Genomic DNA, 17,789 nt, shown 5'->3' on the forward strand with positions numbered 1-17,789 from the left:
CTTCTGTATCGCGATTTGCCTATATACGCGTAACACATGAAGTCAATTATTGGTGAATTTTTACCACAATAACATTGTCAATAGGTAAATTTTATTGTGGGGAAGGACTTTGGTTTCAGCTGCCTCCCTCAACTCTTGAAACCCCACACAAATATTTCCTAATTTAACTTCATTTATATAATTAATTATGCGGATTCGTATTTTTATATTATTTCTAGCCCACCTCCTAGATTCTTAACTATAGCTACATATGTTAGGAGACATGGCCCCTTATAATACTAATTATTATTAACAATCATCAATTATGATTTATGATACAGTGTTTTTCTATTACCAGTATTATACAGTGCTCTGGCTAGGGAGATGGGGTGGAGTGCGAGAAGAACCCATGCATCTTGGTATACTGGGGCCCGGACTTTCGAAGGACCCGACATTCATGCGAATAATTACTTCAATACATACATTTGAATAATGTTTCATAATTAATTGTTATTTAAGAAGTGCTCGGATTTAGTTCTGTACCAGAGCCAAAAATATGATGTGGGGCCTGCCAGTATAATGTACTAAGACGAGTATATCGTAAATCATAATGCTAGTATATATATTATAGTGATTTTATCTATTGGTAAAACATATCCATATTATGTTATAATTTCAAGTTTTATATAAGTATATTAAACGTTAAGGGTCACGCATACGTCTTTAAGATTAGATAAAAACAAATACTCCTCTGTAGTTCTGCAGTTTGTTTGATTTTAAAGTTTATGGAGCCGGATTAATAGATTTTTTCTTTATTGAGATTTTAAATTTTTAACACTAAAATTATTTTATATCTCAACATATGTCTTGTATAATAATATAAAATTTGGTACAGGAAAAAACATTTATAAAGCTCACACACCTACATTTTTAAAACCAATTCCATAATATAAACTTAAGTTTACCTTTGAATTTCAATAATGCTTATATGGTGGTTGAAAGAGCAGTAGTGGGATAAAAGTAATATCAAAAGTTTAAAAAAAAGATACAGGGAGAGTGATGAACAAATAAGAAGTAAATTTTAAAAATCATCAAAGTGAGATCCACCACAGTTGGGAAGGGAGGATTAAAGTGTTATAAAGAGCTTAAAGAGTTATTGTATACAGATTTGATCACCTGCATATACTCTAGTGTGAGTATTTGCTCGTGATGGGTGTATTTTAAAAAGTTTAGGTTTCGTGAGTGCACAACAGTAATAATTATGATATAAAAGTTATTAACTACTTAATGTCATATGACATAAATGTATATTACAATTAAAAATGTTGATCAAAATCAAACTGTAGGTATATACTTGTATAGGTACTCGGAAACCTGCAACAACACGTCGGTAAATTATTAATTAAATTATTATACAAACGTTTCAAATACATTAAAGGTACCTACTACCTACCTATAAGTAGTCTGATATTATATTATACAGTCGTAAAAAGAGGTAAACACGCGTTTTTTTCACTCGTAATTATTGTAAACTCCCACCACTATTTGTCACGGTAGATTTACCACCGCTTATGAATATAAAGAGGCGCTTATACGTATGATTATAATTACATACTCGTATCTGAAGATGTGCGGCGATTTAACCGTCCAAGGCTGTAATTAACGACTAGGAAAATAATATGCAAACAAAAAATTACCATTCACGATTATTATTACCCGGTGGCCATAATATGATATTATGATATTATTATAATATTATAGAGCTGTATAACGTTAATGTACAGATATACACTGCAGTGTAGCGTGGCACCCGTGTGGCATGTAGAAACCGTGTCGGTTAGGTTAGTCTCGGGGTCCCAGGGGTATGACGATTGACGAGGAGATAAATGGCAATGCAGACACAATATAAACCTCACCTCGTGTACCTGACTGGCCATCTTTCCGTTATATTATTATTATCATTATACTATACTATAAGACAGTGGTTCTCAAACTGTGCTCCGCGGACGTGTATTAATTAAAATTAAATTTTTAATATTAATTAAATATAATTTGTATATATTCGTATTTTACAGAAAATAAAAAGCAGATCATTTACAATTAACATCATTTTTTATGAATTTTTGTTGTCTCATAGACATTTCTGATTTTTGGGGCTCCGTAATTTTTTTTTAGGAATATAAGGGCTCCGCAAACAAAAAAGTTTGAGAACCGCTGCTATAAGAGAGTAGTTTTAATATTATTACGTATATTACATACTAGCTGATCCCCGTGCACTTTGTTATATTATGATTCAAAATTTGTGTTTAATTCGTCGTTTAATACCCGGCTATAGTCATGTTCAAAACTTCCTGTGACAAATCCCCGCGTGTGATGGATTTACAAATTTACAAATTTACAAAAACTCAAAAACGCGAAATGAATAATAAATAGTTATAATTCATAAATAATCTACCTTAGATTTGAAACCAATAGCTGCAACCTACAATAATATACAAAAATATTTAATATTTAGTATGTTTTCTGGTGGAAAGATAGTGGCTGTATTTTTTAGTACGGTTATCCTCTTACCCTCCTAACTTTATTGGATTAAATTTATACCAGAAACCTGCTCCATAATGTACTCTTCGTTTTGAAAAAAAAAATCAAGAAGATCTGATAAGTAGTTACAGTCTTACAGAGTTTACCCCATACAAATATTTTCATTTCACATTTATATAGTTAAGAAGATATCTATATAGGTATGTTCGGAGTAATATTTTCACGGCTATTTCTCGATTTAATTGCATACAGTGTATGCCATATACACGAATGTTCACGCGCAATTTGTCGGGAGAATTCATCAAGATCGTCGTGTCCGATAGCCGGCGTTCGGTGACCGAGTTTCCTGTATTAATGCAATATATACCGCCGTGCAATGTTACGAAAAGACTTCTGTATACGAATATATAGGTAAACATATTATTAAATATTAATCATACTATACGTCGAACTATGGTAATAAAAACATGCTACAGAAACGAACTGGCCTACAGGATGAGTGATGTTAAAAGTTATAGGAGAGAGTAAAAACTTAAATGCATATTCCAATGTTGTTATATTATAGTAATCATACTTAAGAAGACTCTACACACATATATTATGTCTCCATCTTACAAGTGCATAACATAACAAATTTATGCTTAGCAGATAACGTTTAACTCCGTTAGTTTAAAAAATTGAGTAAATTGACCGATTATGAAACTTGATGGTAATAACATTATCTATCTCGTATGAGAGATTTTTGCGATAACTTAGTTTTCAATTGAATTATGAGCATTTTTAATTTACGCTTTTTTGTATACGCATAACTTGCTACAAAATTGAACTATCGTTAAAAACCCACATACAAACACAGATAATACTCTTAACATCAAATTTTTTATTAGGTCGATTCATTCTAATTTTTAAACTAACGGAGCTAAACGTGATCTACTGAGCGTTAATTGCTGTTACGCATTTGTAAGACGTAGACAACAAATCGTTGTGTATAGCGTCCGTTTAAGATATTGATAATACAGAAGATGCCCGGTTGACGATTTTATCAAACAGAAGGTTAAAAGTAGTTGCTGTCATTAGTTATAAATAGAGCTGTGATGAAGTTAGATGTTATAGTTTAATTTTAATGTAGTATGAGATCTTAAAAATCCAGGTTAAAACAGGATGAATATGAAAAAATTAAATGTACAAAAAAATAAATAAATACTAGTCTTAATACCTAAATTCTATTTAAAAATAACAGAAATTTAATATAAAAATTGTAAATTTTAGTAAACCGTTAAAGAACTCAATCATTCTGTTGAGAAAGCAATGTTTACAATAAGCTAGAAACAATTATATACTTTACAACAAATGAATAACCTTATCATCGATCAGTCACCAACACATAATATATTTATTGTTATCATATAGGTTGAAATCTAGAATAATTTAAAGAGCATCGTTCTATTAACGATAGTCAAGTTTTTCAGTTTACACTCTACAGAATACTTTAAAAGTATATATAACTTATAAGTTATATATATAAATGATGTCTCCCGTTAATGTAAAAAATATTAAATTAATTAATAAACACTAGTTAAAATTTATTGAAATATAAAACATTAATTAATTATTTAAATTATTTCAATAATTGTGTTCTTGTTTTACATTAATTATATATGCTTAGCTGTATTAAAGTATTGACAGTATTGTATAGCCATATAATGCAATGACAACATATAGTTTTTTAGGGGCCAGGGCCAGATGCAGTTTTCATGAATTATAAAGGTCCTAAACTCCTAAATACATTCCGGATTATCGACAGGTAAAGCATAGTATATAAGCATTGTATATTATATCATCAATATATATGTATTTATTATTAATTATTATATATACGTATATAATCATGATTATAAGATGATTGGTTGAATTTGTTGAGTCACTATTTTCATACATTGTATGGGATTTAATACAATAAAAATACCGATTTATAGACGAAGAGTTTGTTTATTAAAAGTTTAAATGTTTCAAATCCCTCGTCCACCTATATCTGAATGTATAATATATATATATAGGAATAATAGTAATGCCCTAATGCAATAATGGTTACAAAATAAAAAAATTCATGGAACAAAGAAGAATTAAAACAGTAACGTGTATACTCGTACCTTAGCCAAAATTAATGTGTATATATGTTATATAGTAGGTGTGTGTGTGTGTAAATAATATATACATTTAAGTTGTTATTTTTACATTAAAAACTATAAGCGTCGGCCCTATGAAATTATGTCCACGCCAATATATAACGCATTCACTGCGCTGTGAAATTATATTTCATAAATCGTAGGAAATATTCGTTTTAATGGTCATCTGGTGGTAAATATATATACATAACATACGTGGATACTTATGTCCGTCACTCACGTGTAAGTTCTACCGCAGGTGCTCCGTATATTCTATATACATACGCATTAAATTTGTACTTAATATATATATACCTACACATAAACCAAGTAGATTCTAATAGTCGTTTGTTTTTATAAAGAAATGCAACACAATTAATGTTCACAAAATGCTACGCATATATAGGTATAGCTATACACTCGAATGCTATATACTGTTTTGTTTTTTATTTTTACTTCCTATTTCACTGTATCTGCATATCATTTGTATTGAGTGTATCATATATCAATAGAATGTTCAAAAATTTATAATTTATCGAAAAATAAAAGTAATTCGGTTTCCAGCAATAACTCCGAAATTGGGAGGATAGATTTACATTTTATGATTTATGAATGAATCATACTGCAGGGACTTAAGAAGAATATATCTAGGTTGAACCGGTGCAAAAGCAAACTAAACCTTATTAAACTGTAACCTATTATCACATTAAAAAATGGGTATAAAATATATTTTTATTAGACCTTTTCGTTTATTTACGGGGAGAACGGAGGATTTTAGGCTGACCGTGTTTTTACAAAAAAATAGCTATTTATATTTTGTCTAATGTACCTGCCGACAAAAATTCTAATATATTAAATTATCTATATATTATTGTTACATCGGAAAACATAATTTAATTTGTTATGATAAGTTTTCAATCGATCATAATCCTCAATTTTAAATTGTTAAAACGAACAATTTTGGTAATAAATATTAAATACCAACTATACTTTTTATGGAAATATTTAAAAAAGAATATAAGATTACTCATACTATTATAATGCTGCAGATTTTAGTAAAAACTGCGGTGTTATGCTTACTGGGAATTTTAAACCCAAATCATTAGGAGAAATCGTTGTATTTTCATTGAAAAACTTTTAAAACCACATAATAATACACGAATAATTTTTTGCACTTTCTTTACTATAAGTAGTAAAAGTACATCTAACTATAAGTATATAATATACTGACAAACGATAACGATAATTACCTAATGAGCAATACCTATTTTCAATACTAAATAAATAATAAATATATAATATTTATATTACATTAATTCTACCTACGTTTGCTTATAGAATATTTAAATTCCATAACATTTATTTATAAATTTGAAATGTGGCCATCAAGTATAGGTTAAATTAAAAGTTCCAAAAAATAATTCAATAAACACGAAATAAATTATGAAAAAGAGATATTCGTGCATGGGGTAAATTTCCATAATATATTAATATGTAAGTACCTATATATAATATTTAATATAGCTATTTACTCTTACAATGCACTGCGTACAACCTATAACACGAGAAATAAAAACAATTTATACATTTTACTAAGAATACGTCGGCAGTCACAAGTGTATAAATATAGGAATACGTTTATATTATATTCTTATATATTATAATAATATCGAACAGGGGATCGAAGATTATTGTTGAAACGTATTATTTTTTGGTCAATTTTGAAACGTCCATACGCTAGTTATAGTTACGTATCCGCGCACATATCTTATTCCAAAAAAATTTTTGAGACGAAAAAAACGAAACAATCCCAATCGAGATACCTATACATACATATATAAATATATTATATATTAATATGCATAAATTATGTATACAAAACACATGCACACACACATAAATATCATATATAGACATAATACTAATACAGGTATATACTCACTCCCGACACTACCCGGCTATATATAATATGTTTTTGTGTATAAATCAGTTGCAACTGGGATTGTGTACCTATATCGGTTATACATTATATAATATGTATATTATATTGTATATTATGTATATTTTAAACTATAGTTAACGCGCAACCTGCCGTTTCTGGTCGAATTCGGAGGACGAGATGATCGGCACCGATAAGCAAACGTGTGCTCACCGATTCCATTCCGGAGAGAACATAATTTTATGTGCGTGCGTGCGTGTGTGTATATACCTAATATAAAACGAGAGGAAAAAATCTTCGATCTCCTCGGAGCTGCATTCACGGACAGATTCCGTATAACACCCGATGTATTGAAGTTTATAGTAATAATACAATTTCCGTATTAGCAGCAATGCTATAATATAATATACGAAGCTGCTGCAAGATTATTACACTGTGGAATGTATACTCAAACGTAGTAGGTATACGATCATAAAATGCTCCTAAAGTGTTTCAAACTATAATATTATATAATATATAGACATAAATCTATTATAATATATAATATTAATCTGCAAATTTTTAGCCAGGACAAATATGACAAGTTAAAAAGCTATGGCCACATTAATGATTGCGCCACGAAGAAAACATGTAAATAATTTGTCGACTTTACACTTTACATACCTAGGTAATAAAAACATTTAATTATGTAGATTTATTTAAATTTATATATCTACAGTAAAATCAAGAAATTGATAATGCTATAGATTATATAGGTAGGTGCAATAATCTATATTATAGTATATAGACATAACTTTATAACAAATACCGATTACCATTTTAAAAAAAACCAAGGAAGTCGTTCTGCCATATCATCATTCAGTGCCGTGGTTAGGTTTTACAAGGAACTAAAAATACCTTGACACACAGGGCCGTATTAAGGGGAAGAGACAAAGGTAGCATTTTCCCCAGGTGCCGCACAGCTTGGTAAAATCTAGGCACCTCGAGCTTTAGAAACCACTGTTATTGAATCCTCAACTCATATTAGTGTCCGTGGGCGCCATAAATCTTAACACTACGGTCATGTTAACACAACAGATAACTACACTTTTAATTTAATTTGTCTTAATCAATTCAAATAAATGCTATAATTTAATAATAATTAAGTCATTTAATTTTTGAAAAACAGCAACAAATCAGCTTAAACTGTATCATAACTAGTCCACAAATCTTGGGAGGATGTTAGGAGCTTAAGTCTCTATAGTCCTCTACATACATTTTTCTTAAAAGTTACTTGTTGGATATTTGTGCCCTTCTCCTTTCATCTTTACTCCCCACTTTTTTTTTCGTACGACACTATGTCCGGGTCTCCGGGAGTATGCACGAAGGCCTAGTTCGACGCCTATTTGGCAGAATTTCTAGTGGACATCCGTAAGTTTCTACCATGCTTGGGGGGAGGGGGGCCCGGGGGAGCTTCTTTCTCGGGACTATCTGAAGAGAGCTGGTGCCGTCTGTGATCGAAGTTCGAACCGATGACGGTGCGCGTTGCAGTCGACGTCTAAAAATGATCGGCCATGCATTCCGCCCACTGATTTTTGGGTATTTTTGGAACTTTGGTATTCCAGAATTAAGTATAAAAATATTTAACTAACCAATTCAATAATTTCTTTTTACACAGATTACCGTCATAACACAATGATATAAGAACTCGATGAATAAGTAATCAATCAATACCTTTATTATTTTCATATTATTATAGTTTAATTTTAGCCATATATATTATATTTCCAATATAACAATTATGTATGGTGTATATAATTTGAAAATATAATATATATGACGAAAATTAGACTATAATATGAAAATAATAAAGGTATTGAGTGATAACTTAGACATTGAGTGCCTAAGTCACTGTGTAGGTATGACGGATAATAGGTGTAAAAAGAAATTAAACAATTGATTAATTTAATATTGTTTGTGTTCTTCAACGAATTCTCTTTAATAATTTTGGCGACGTCCATCCTTCTTGTACTCCAAGGTAATGGCCATAGCTGAAATTAAATGATTTTATGTTTTTATTGATGAAAAAGATAGAAATGTAATAAATATCGTAAATAATCATACCCGTAAAAATAATTTAGGGCTATAATGCTGATTTTACCTTGGCCTCTTTTTTTGTTAGTGCTGTAAAGTATAAATTAATACCAATAATAACTGATTATTTTATAAACATTTTATCTGAGTTAACATTATATAAAATATTTAAAGGAATGAAAAAATGTATAAAAAATATTAGTTGTTAATATTACGTATATAATAATACGTAATAGAAGTATGTTACAATATAAAAAATTACCTCGTGCAACAAAAGCGCTTATCGTACTTATCGTAGCATTCACTCTAATGATTGAAGGGTGATGACATATAACTTTATGTACATATTTAATTCCTGGTGTTAGCTGATTGATCAGTGCTAATGGATTTATTGGCTGCTTTCCATACTCCAAATTTGTCAACCGGCGATGAGACTAAAACTGAAGGGTTTAAATTTAAAATGTTAATATTTTCATAGTAAAATAATATATTAATCTATGAAGTAAGTTCTTAATTTTAATTATAAATTATTTTTGACTTATGCCACATAGTTACAATGGATGTTGGTATGAAAATGTGATATGAACAACCAGGCCCATAAATACGAGGTGAAAAAAGTGAAAAATCTCAACTAAGGGTAAAGGGTAGAGAGAGAGAAAGGATATTTATGATTGGTATAGGTAATAGTTATAATAAGTAGATTTTTCTTTTTTTTTCATTTATCAAAAAGAAAGGACTAAATTTATTTATATTGTTATAAGATAACTCTCATTTGAGCTAGGTATATTACCTTGCTTGTCTTTGCAATACATTGAAAACTAATAGGTATTTCTGAGTAACATTATAAAAGACATATTAATTAATCATCTTACATCATTATCATTTGTTGATAATATGCCGTCGTCTATATCTGTAGGCTGAGCAGCTGAAATACTCTATACATTTACTAGATCTTGTTCGTTCTAAAGGTTTAAGTCACAATATTTTATAAAACCTAATTTCGTGTATAAATGTATTTAACTTCTACGTTTGTAAAAAATTAATTTATCTTTTCGATTATGCTGACATATTCGGCATAATTATAATTAAATTTGTGTACCTTTACAACTCCTCTTGCTTTTTTGTATAAAAATCGCGTGTTCATCTATATCAATCCTATACCGGCGGCTATTGCACCTAGTGCTATAAATGATTTTGTCTTCATCTTGAAACTCAGACAATTGTAGTTTTCAATAAGCAATAATAATTAACTTGTACACTATATTTTGTATATAACAATTAACAATATACTATAGATATAACGTAACGGTCCGTGCAGGCGTTAAATTGTCAAATGAATATTTTAAGTGTTACGCAGACAAAATATTTTTGGGTATCTAATGATGTATTAATAAAAAAAATACCAAAGACTAATGAAACTACTCAACCGATTTTAATAAGATTATATGTTTAATATGGTAGCTTTTGTTCGACTTAAAGTATAGGTCATTATTAATCCCTCGTTGGGTGGCCCTTAAAGGTCTATTCACACACAGCGGTGACGTGACAGTGCCGTGACCGTTCCGGGATTCCCCCGGCGAGGTTAATAATATTCTTAAAGGAAAGATAAGCATGACGTTCTCACACGTCCGGCGCGTGACCGTACCGACGCAAACAGTGTTGTCGCCGTCATCGCACCGTGCGCGTCCGATTACTTACGTCCGATATTTTTCATATTTCACGGTCATCATTTTCATCGCAGTACAAAAATGAATGACGAAAAACTGATAGAGTTAGTGCGAAGATATTCCGTATTATACGATTTATCACATCCCAAGTATATGAACACGGACTTCAAAAATATCATATGGGCTAAAATAGCAGAGGAAATGGAAACAACTGGTAAGAAATACAATAATTAAAAAAAATTAATACAATAAATTATTTCTAATTATTTTATTATTTTATTATTAATTTGAATAATCCCAGTAGTACCTTTTTACATATTTTTTCATACTAACATTATCTTATATAATATATTATAAGTATTTCATATCCAAGGAAGAGAACCAGCTTCGGAATTAAAGTATTCAGTGAATATTTCCCTTGTACGAAATGCATCTGTAGTTGCGTTTCCTCCTTGCAAATGTAAATTTTGTAGTGTATGTCCCTTACTTGTGAAATCCACTTGCTGATTTACGTAGTTATACGTACACGAATCATATTTTTTTATAAAATTATGTAGTAAGCAAGAAGCCAAAATTATGTAATCTACGTTTTTTGGACACGCCTGAATCCGCCTATTGTAAAGTCTAAACTTTTGTGTCAAAATACCGAATGTGTTTTCTGATGTCCTCCTGGCACGGCTCAAACGGTAATTGAAGTTACGTTTTCGATCATCCAAATTATCTCCTGGATAAGGTCTCATTAAGTAGTTCTTCAGAGGAAATGCCTCGTCAGCAACAATAACATATGGCACTTGAATCTCTGTGTTAGGTATGGTAGAATTTTCTGGAACATTCAATGAACCACGTTGAAGTGCTTTGCCTAAACTTGAATTAGCAAAAACTCCCCCATCACTATTCTTGCCATATGCTCCTACATGGACAGCAATAAAGTTACAGTGAGCGTCTACAAGAGCCAACAAAACAATAGAGAACGTCTTTTTGTAATTAAAGAACATCGATCCGGTATTCGGAGGGGCCTGGATAGTAACATGTTTCCCATCCATAGCTCCTATGCAGTTGGGAAAATTCCACATACGAAAAAAATCATCAGCGATGTTCTTCCACATTTCTTCTGTCGGAGTAGGCATCAATTCGTTCATAAGATTTTCAGAAATTATCTTACAGGTTTCTCGTACGATCTGGTAAACAGTACTATGCCCCATGCGATAACTAAATGAAATTGTCTTAAGCGAATCACCAGTAGCCAAATACCTGAAAGAAATTAAATTAAAATAATAAAACTTATTTATTCGTTGTAAATAGTACGTTTTGGTCTAACTGCTATTTTTCACAAAGTGATTTCATATGTATATACTCAATTTCGAAAAACAAGCCAATAGCACGTTTTGGATTATATGCGAAAGTATATTTGATGATATTAAGGTGAATAAAGTAATTTATTTACGTGGATTTATAACCTATTTACGTGGAACCTTGTTTTAAATTTTCAATCCTTAGCTATAAAAGTTGAACATTTTATAAATTTTTAACTACAAAATAATTATTAAATTTTTAATTTGATAATTTTTGTCAAAATTCGAACTTTAAATGCTTATAAAAAAAACTGTCACAAACGATTTTTGATTTTTTTCATCTGCCTTTGAAACAATATACTAGGAGCCTTCTATTAAATTTTCAAGCTTTTTTAACCAACAAATAAAATTTTATTGATATTTATAGAAAAAAAAACTAAAAAAATTGAAAACTGACAATGTCCGTAAACAGTTCAAAAAAAGTCAAATTATTTTCAAAATTCTATTGTGTATAGAAAATGCAAATATAAACAACCAGTGAAAATTATTTCGACTACTTATCGTGTACACAGACACAAAAAAAAAAACACACATCATTGTAAAATCAATACATTCATAGTTTCACTCAGAATCTAAAACAAAAGTTTACAACTAAATTATTAATTTTTTCTATTTATTGTTTTTATTTGATTAAAATATGGAAAATGTATTACTTAATACATTTTTCATGCGATATTATTTATTTCCTAAAAATTAAGAATAATTAGACATTAGTCAGGTTGACAATCAATAGAAAGAATCGGAGACTTTTATTTAAAAAAACGTAGCAAATTAATATAATATCAATAATTTTAATAATTTTTGAATTACCGCAAGACCCACTTACTTTTTTGTGGTTGCAAGTATTTAACACATGTTTTTTGTCTGTGTTACAGGACCTTCTTGTAAAACAAGGTGGGGTAATATTAGAGACAATTTTAGAAAATCTCTAAAGAAAAATAAAACTGTAAGTGGTCAAAGAGCGAAAAATACTAAGCAGTATAAATATTCGCAGCAGTTAACCTTTTTAACAAAGTTCTTCGAGGAGAGGGATACAATGACTAACATAGATTTTGAAGTACCAACTCAAGAGAATGCAGGTAATGATGTCGTTGATGAATCAGGTCAATATGAAAATGAAGAAAACTCCATAGACTGTACAAAAGACGTGGTTAATCCTGAGATTGTAGAATCTCAAAGTTGTACTTCGTCCAATTTAAAACAAGCTGAGTGTTTTACATTGCCTACACCACGAAAGAAAACAAAACAGTCGGTACCAGACACTCCTCCCTCGAAAACTGCCGCTGCTACTGTCATGGAGTATCTCGTCAAAAAAAATGAAAATATACAACCATTGGCCCCACAGCATCCAGTTGACGCTTTCCTATCAGGAATAGCTCCAGTCTTAAAAAACTTACCCCCACGCTACTGGCATTACGCCAAGTCTGATATATTTGCTACGGTTCAAAATTACGAATTCAAAATGATTATGGAGCAAGATCAATCTACGGAGCCACCTCCAAACCCAACGTATTCTACCCGAGCATACTATGAACAACCTACCAATGCAGCCTATTCTCCACCTAACCTTGCATCTATTTCAGCGACTAGTTCTTTCACCAACTCTCCAGGTGATCAAAGCCAAGACTCTAGTTTTGGTGCATTCCAAAAGTATGATTAGTAACTGTATGATTTAAAAGTATAATAAAAAAAAATAAATACTTAAATATGTTATTATAAAGATGATGTACTTAATATAAATTGTAAAACTTGTATCTAATTCTTATTTTATGTCTTAACCAGGTGCGTCATTTTTTTTCGTGATGCACCCTATATATATATATTATTTTTTTTTAAAACCGCCATGTTAAAATTGGTCCACTTTTAAATACAGTAATCCAGGAAAAAAACTGAAATTACGTCCCTGGTCTTAACTTATATTTACATCAGATTATACAACTACCTCAAACAAACGGCAAGCCGTTCTCTTGGTGTGATAGCTTTCCTCCAATGTGTGTCTTGCTTTTTCAGATGCACTTCCAACTTGCTCAACAGTAAGTTGAACGAATATTCAGATAACCTAAAATATTCAAAAAACTTTGTTCCATCATCCATCAACTCCTTATAGAGAGTGGAAAATTCTCCTTCAGTTGGTCTTTTCTTCCATGCCTTATGGACCCACATCCGTTTTTTCACTGCTTTTTCTTCCTCTTCTTCATCCAAAATCAAAGCAATCATCAATAGATCATTTTCTGAAAACATAGTCATCTTTGCCACGAGGTTTGGTCAATGACAGCGATACAGCACTTTACTCAACGATGACGGATGAAACACTGACTACTGTGAATACAAATCACGGCTGGTAGAATCACGGAACGGATACGCCACGGTCACGGCACTGTCACGTCACCGCTGTGTGTGAATAGACCTTAATTGTTTAATTGAATACCAAATAATGGATTTCGATCCACTGGGGTGGAGATTGATGTTTATAATTTAAATTTATAGTATACCGTGGTTAAAATGATAGACATTTTAGTAACTTACCAGATTCATAACTAATTATTATTCATTAGGATAGATAACTATAGGTACTATTTATGTATAATATCAATATAGTAATTCATATATTTAATTTTAATGATTACGTTCATTAAATAGGTAGCCAGGTAGTTAATCCCCAGATATATGAGAGCAAATGAGTAGAACACGATTGAGAACGCTTTTACCTGATAACTTTTATGCAACGTTGCAACATTAGTTAAAAATATAAAATATACAATATAATAGAAAAAAATATGCCCTTGGATCAAAATCCCAGCCCTAAAAATTACTACTAAAAGTTAAGATAAACGACAACGTCGCTCGAAAAATCGTTCTCAATCGTTTGATTTTAAGGTACAAAATATTATTTCTTTGATCTGCTGACAATCGCTCTAAATCATGTTGCTAAAATAGTAAAATGTTCTCAATCGTACAACACCGCTCTTTAAGACGGAATGTTGGCAAATCTCTTCATATTGCACATCCAGATCATTAGAAGAACTACTTTCAAATTCAAATAATAAAGTGTTAGCTCAATCACTTAAAACTTAATACTAGCCACTAGGACATTTATATAGAGGCTGCCTGTATGAATTAAAAGATATTATTTTATATGAAACTATACATTTTTGTACAATTTTTAAACTTAGAATCTTGTATTCAGAGATTCTAAAAGTACAGAACAATCTAATAGATACTATTAATGTTAAAAGATGTTTATCATATAATTTTGAAAATGATTTTTTAGATTATGGATTAAGTAAAAAATAATACAATAAGGTTGTATAAGTATATTTTTAAATAATATATTTTATTAATAAAAATAATATAACTTTATAACACCATATTGCATAATGTAGTGGATAACTAAATAATTTTAAAGGAACAATTAGCTCACTATTGAGTATGAATCAATACTTATATGTTTAGTGGTTGTTTACGACATTATAAACAATAAACATATCTACATTAGTTTATGAAAATGGTATTAATAGTAATACCAAAATGTTGAGAATTCAGAATTCGAATCCTCTTTAGGCTATACAACTGTACACCAAACGACTAGCTTCGTCCATGACAACTGACATGTATAACATAACCTATTTTTTTTTATAGTAAATGTATTATATTAATGTTATCCATCAATTTTAATCATATCATATAATGGTAAGAAAATCAATGGTTCTCAGTGACATGGCGAATGGTAATTTCAGAGGGGATTAGCTCTAAGATTTTTCTTATATATTATAAACAAGGGGTGGAAGCTATTGAATTCCAAACCTAATAAAGAGGTTATAATGTTATAAAGTATACTCAATAGGTAATCACTAGTCAATAATGATCTGAAATATAATTAGTTGTATTATATTTAAATATTATAAATTATAATGCATTAATACTTCATACTGGAGATATTAGTAACTTGCCTGTAGAAAATGTTGGCCACACCTATGGTTCTCTCTTACAAATAAGTTATTTCTGAAAAATAAAGAGATTGGGATAAACAACAGTATCACTATTCACTGTATTTGTTATGTTAGCTTGAAGATTTTATTATTTTTGTACGATTTTCCATCCATAAGTTTAACATCAATGATCAATAATATAAATACTTTAAAGATTGTAGATAGGTAGATATTGAAAATGTAATACATTAAATTTTTTAAAATTTTGTTTTGTTTTTATATACTGTTTTTTGTACTTTTGTCTACTTTAAAAATGCAGTTCATAATTATCACTTTATTGAACTTTTAAGTTCAATGTTAATTATTTTTAAGCTGTAGGAAAGTGAAGAAGATAAAAAAATTAGCCCAATCAACCTACAAAGTATAAAACTATGATTTTCATAGCCTATAGAATAAATTCAAATTATACCTACAGTATGACTTTTTGAGATTGATTAATGAAATATAAACTAAGTACCTAGCTACTTAAATTCTCTATATTCACACTTTAAAACATATTTTTATTTAATCATATAATATTAGGATGATTACCGTCTACCAATGATACATCAAATTTGGTATAGCTTAGGTAGTTAGGTATACCGTATACTTACATAGAAACATTTAAATTATTGTTTATTTTATATATTAAAAAGTCTTCTCTTTGCAAATCTATTGTAGATAATAATCCTTGTGCTGTAAATACTGTAACCAATAATTAATAAATAATAATATTAAATATATTACCTATAATATATATATAAGTATAAATAAAATATTGATATAATGCTGAATCTCAACATATCTAATAAGTGGTTTTAGAATATATAATACTATATTTAAGATTTGTATTAATTCATAAAGAACCTAAAGAAAATAATAGTGAATGGTAGATTTAGAAAATTATTATGTAGGTGTAGAAATTGTTTTACAGTAATAACTAATTATGTTTATGGAACCACGAAGGGAGGGAATAAATATTTGAAAACCAACTAATTTATTTTAACTCTAAACATAATAATATTTAAAGTAACATAAAATTATATAACTCAAATTTTTAAGAAAATTTTTTTTTGGATAATTTAAAACATACAATATTTTGGAAAATGTATGGAAAAATAAATAATTGAAAACCTACAACCATGAAAAATAGCACAAGTGGTCAAAACTTAAGGGTTGAAGGGTATATAACCTTTGTTTGATATTTATAATCTGGTTATATGAATATTCACAATTTTAGATACATTACAATATTTTTATATTTCAATTTTAAATACATAAACCCGGGTTTCTGGTGGAGGTAAATACTGTACTTATAAAATGTGTTAGGTTAAAAGAAGATATTTGTATAAGCACCTATTATAATGATTAAATAAACAATTCAAACATAACACTTTTAATAACTTTTTAGATTTTTCTCATTTACTTTATAGATAAATTTAAAAAAAAAAACACTGTTATAAATATAATCCTTAATAATATAATTTTTAAATGGAAAAAAAACTAATTTACTAACTTTGGTACAGTTGTTAGGTAATAATAAACTACTTATATTAGCATTGTTTTTAATTAATAAATCTATTTATAATCTTTAAAAATGTTTTTAATGATCTAAATGTATAGGTAGATATTGAAAAACCAATTTCATTGTTCACTCCTCCCCACGACAAAATCATTTGCTCACCACTGGAAATTATATAAATAAGTAGCTACCAACTGAATGAAATATTAATGAAAATATTCAGAAATTTAAAGCTACAGATACCCAAAAACGTATTAGAAATTTATTTTCTGTATGTTAATAAGGATACTTTATACAAAAAAAAAAATTAAATATTGTGCCACAACTAAATAAAGGGGATAGTTTAGAGTTTAAGACAGCTTATGGCACTAAGAGCAAAACCTTAAAAATATCTGTCAAAAGTACATAGAAAAGTTGATTTACACATTTGTAATTGATTACTTTTTATACTTAGTAGATAAAAAAAACTAGATTGATTTCTTCTTGCCAAACTAGATGTAGTTTTTGACATTTAACTAGTTTTATAAGTATATACTTTGCTAAAAATCTCTTTCTTTCAATATAACATTGTGCAAAAAATTAA

General features: G+C 29.3%; 1 pseudogene; it reads left to right on the forward strand.

Moving 5' to 3' along the window:
* Nucleotides 1-10,136: 10,136 nt before the first annotated feature.
* On the forward strand, nt 10,137-13,470 carry LOC149058771 (uncharacterized; annotated as a pseudogene).
* The last annotated feature ends 4,319 nt before the right edge of the window (nt 13,471-17,789 follow it).

The sequence above is a fragment of the Diuraphis noxia genome, unplaced genomic scaffold, assembly GCF_037042655.1.
Source record: "Diuraphis noxia isolate RWA-SAM2 unplaced genomic scaffold, SU_Dnox_SAM2 contig0002, whole genome shotgun sequence".
Classification (NCBI taxonomy): domain Eukaryota; kingdom Metazoa; phylum Arthropoda; class Insecta; order Hemiptera; family Aphididae; genus Diuraphis; species Diuraphis noxia.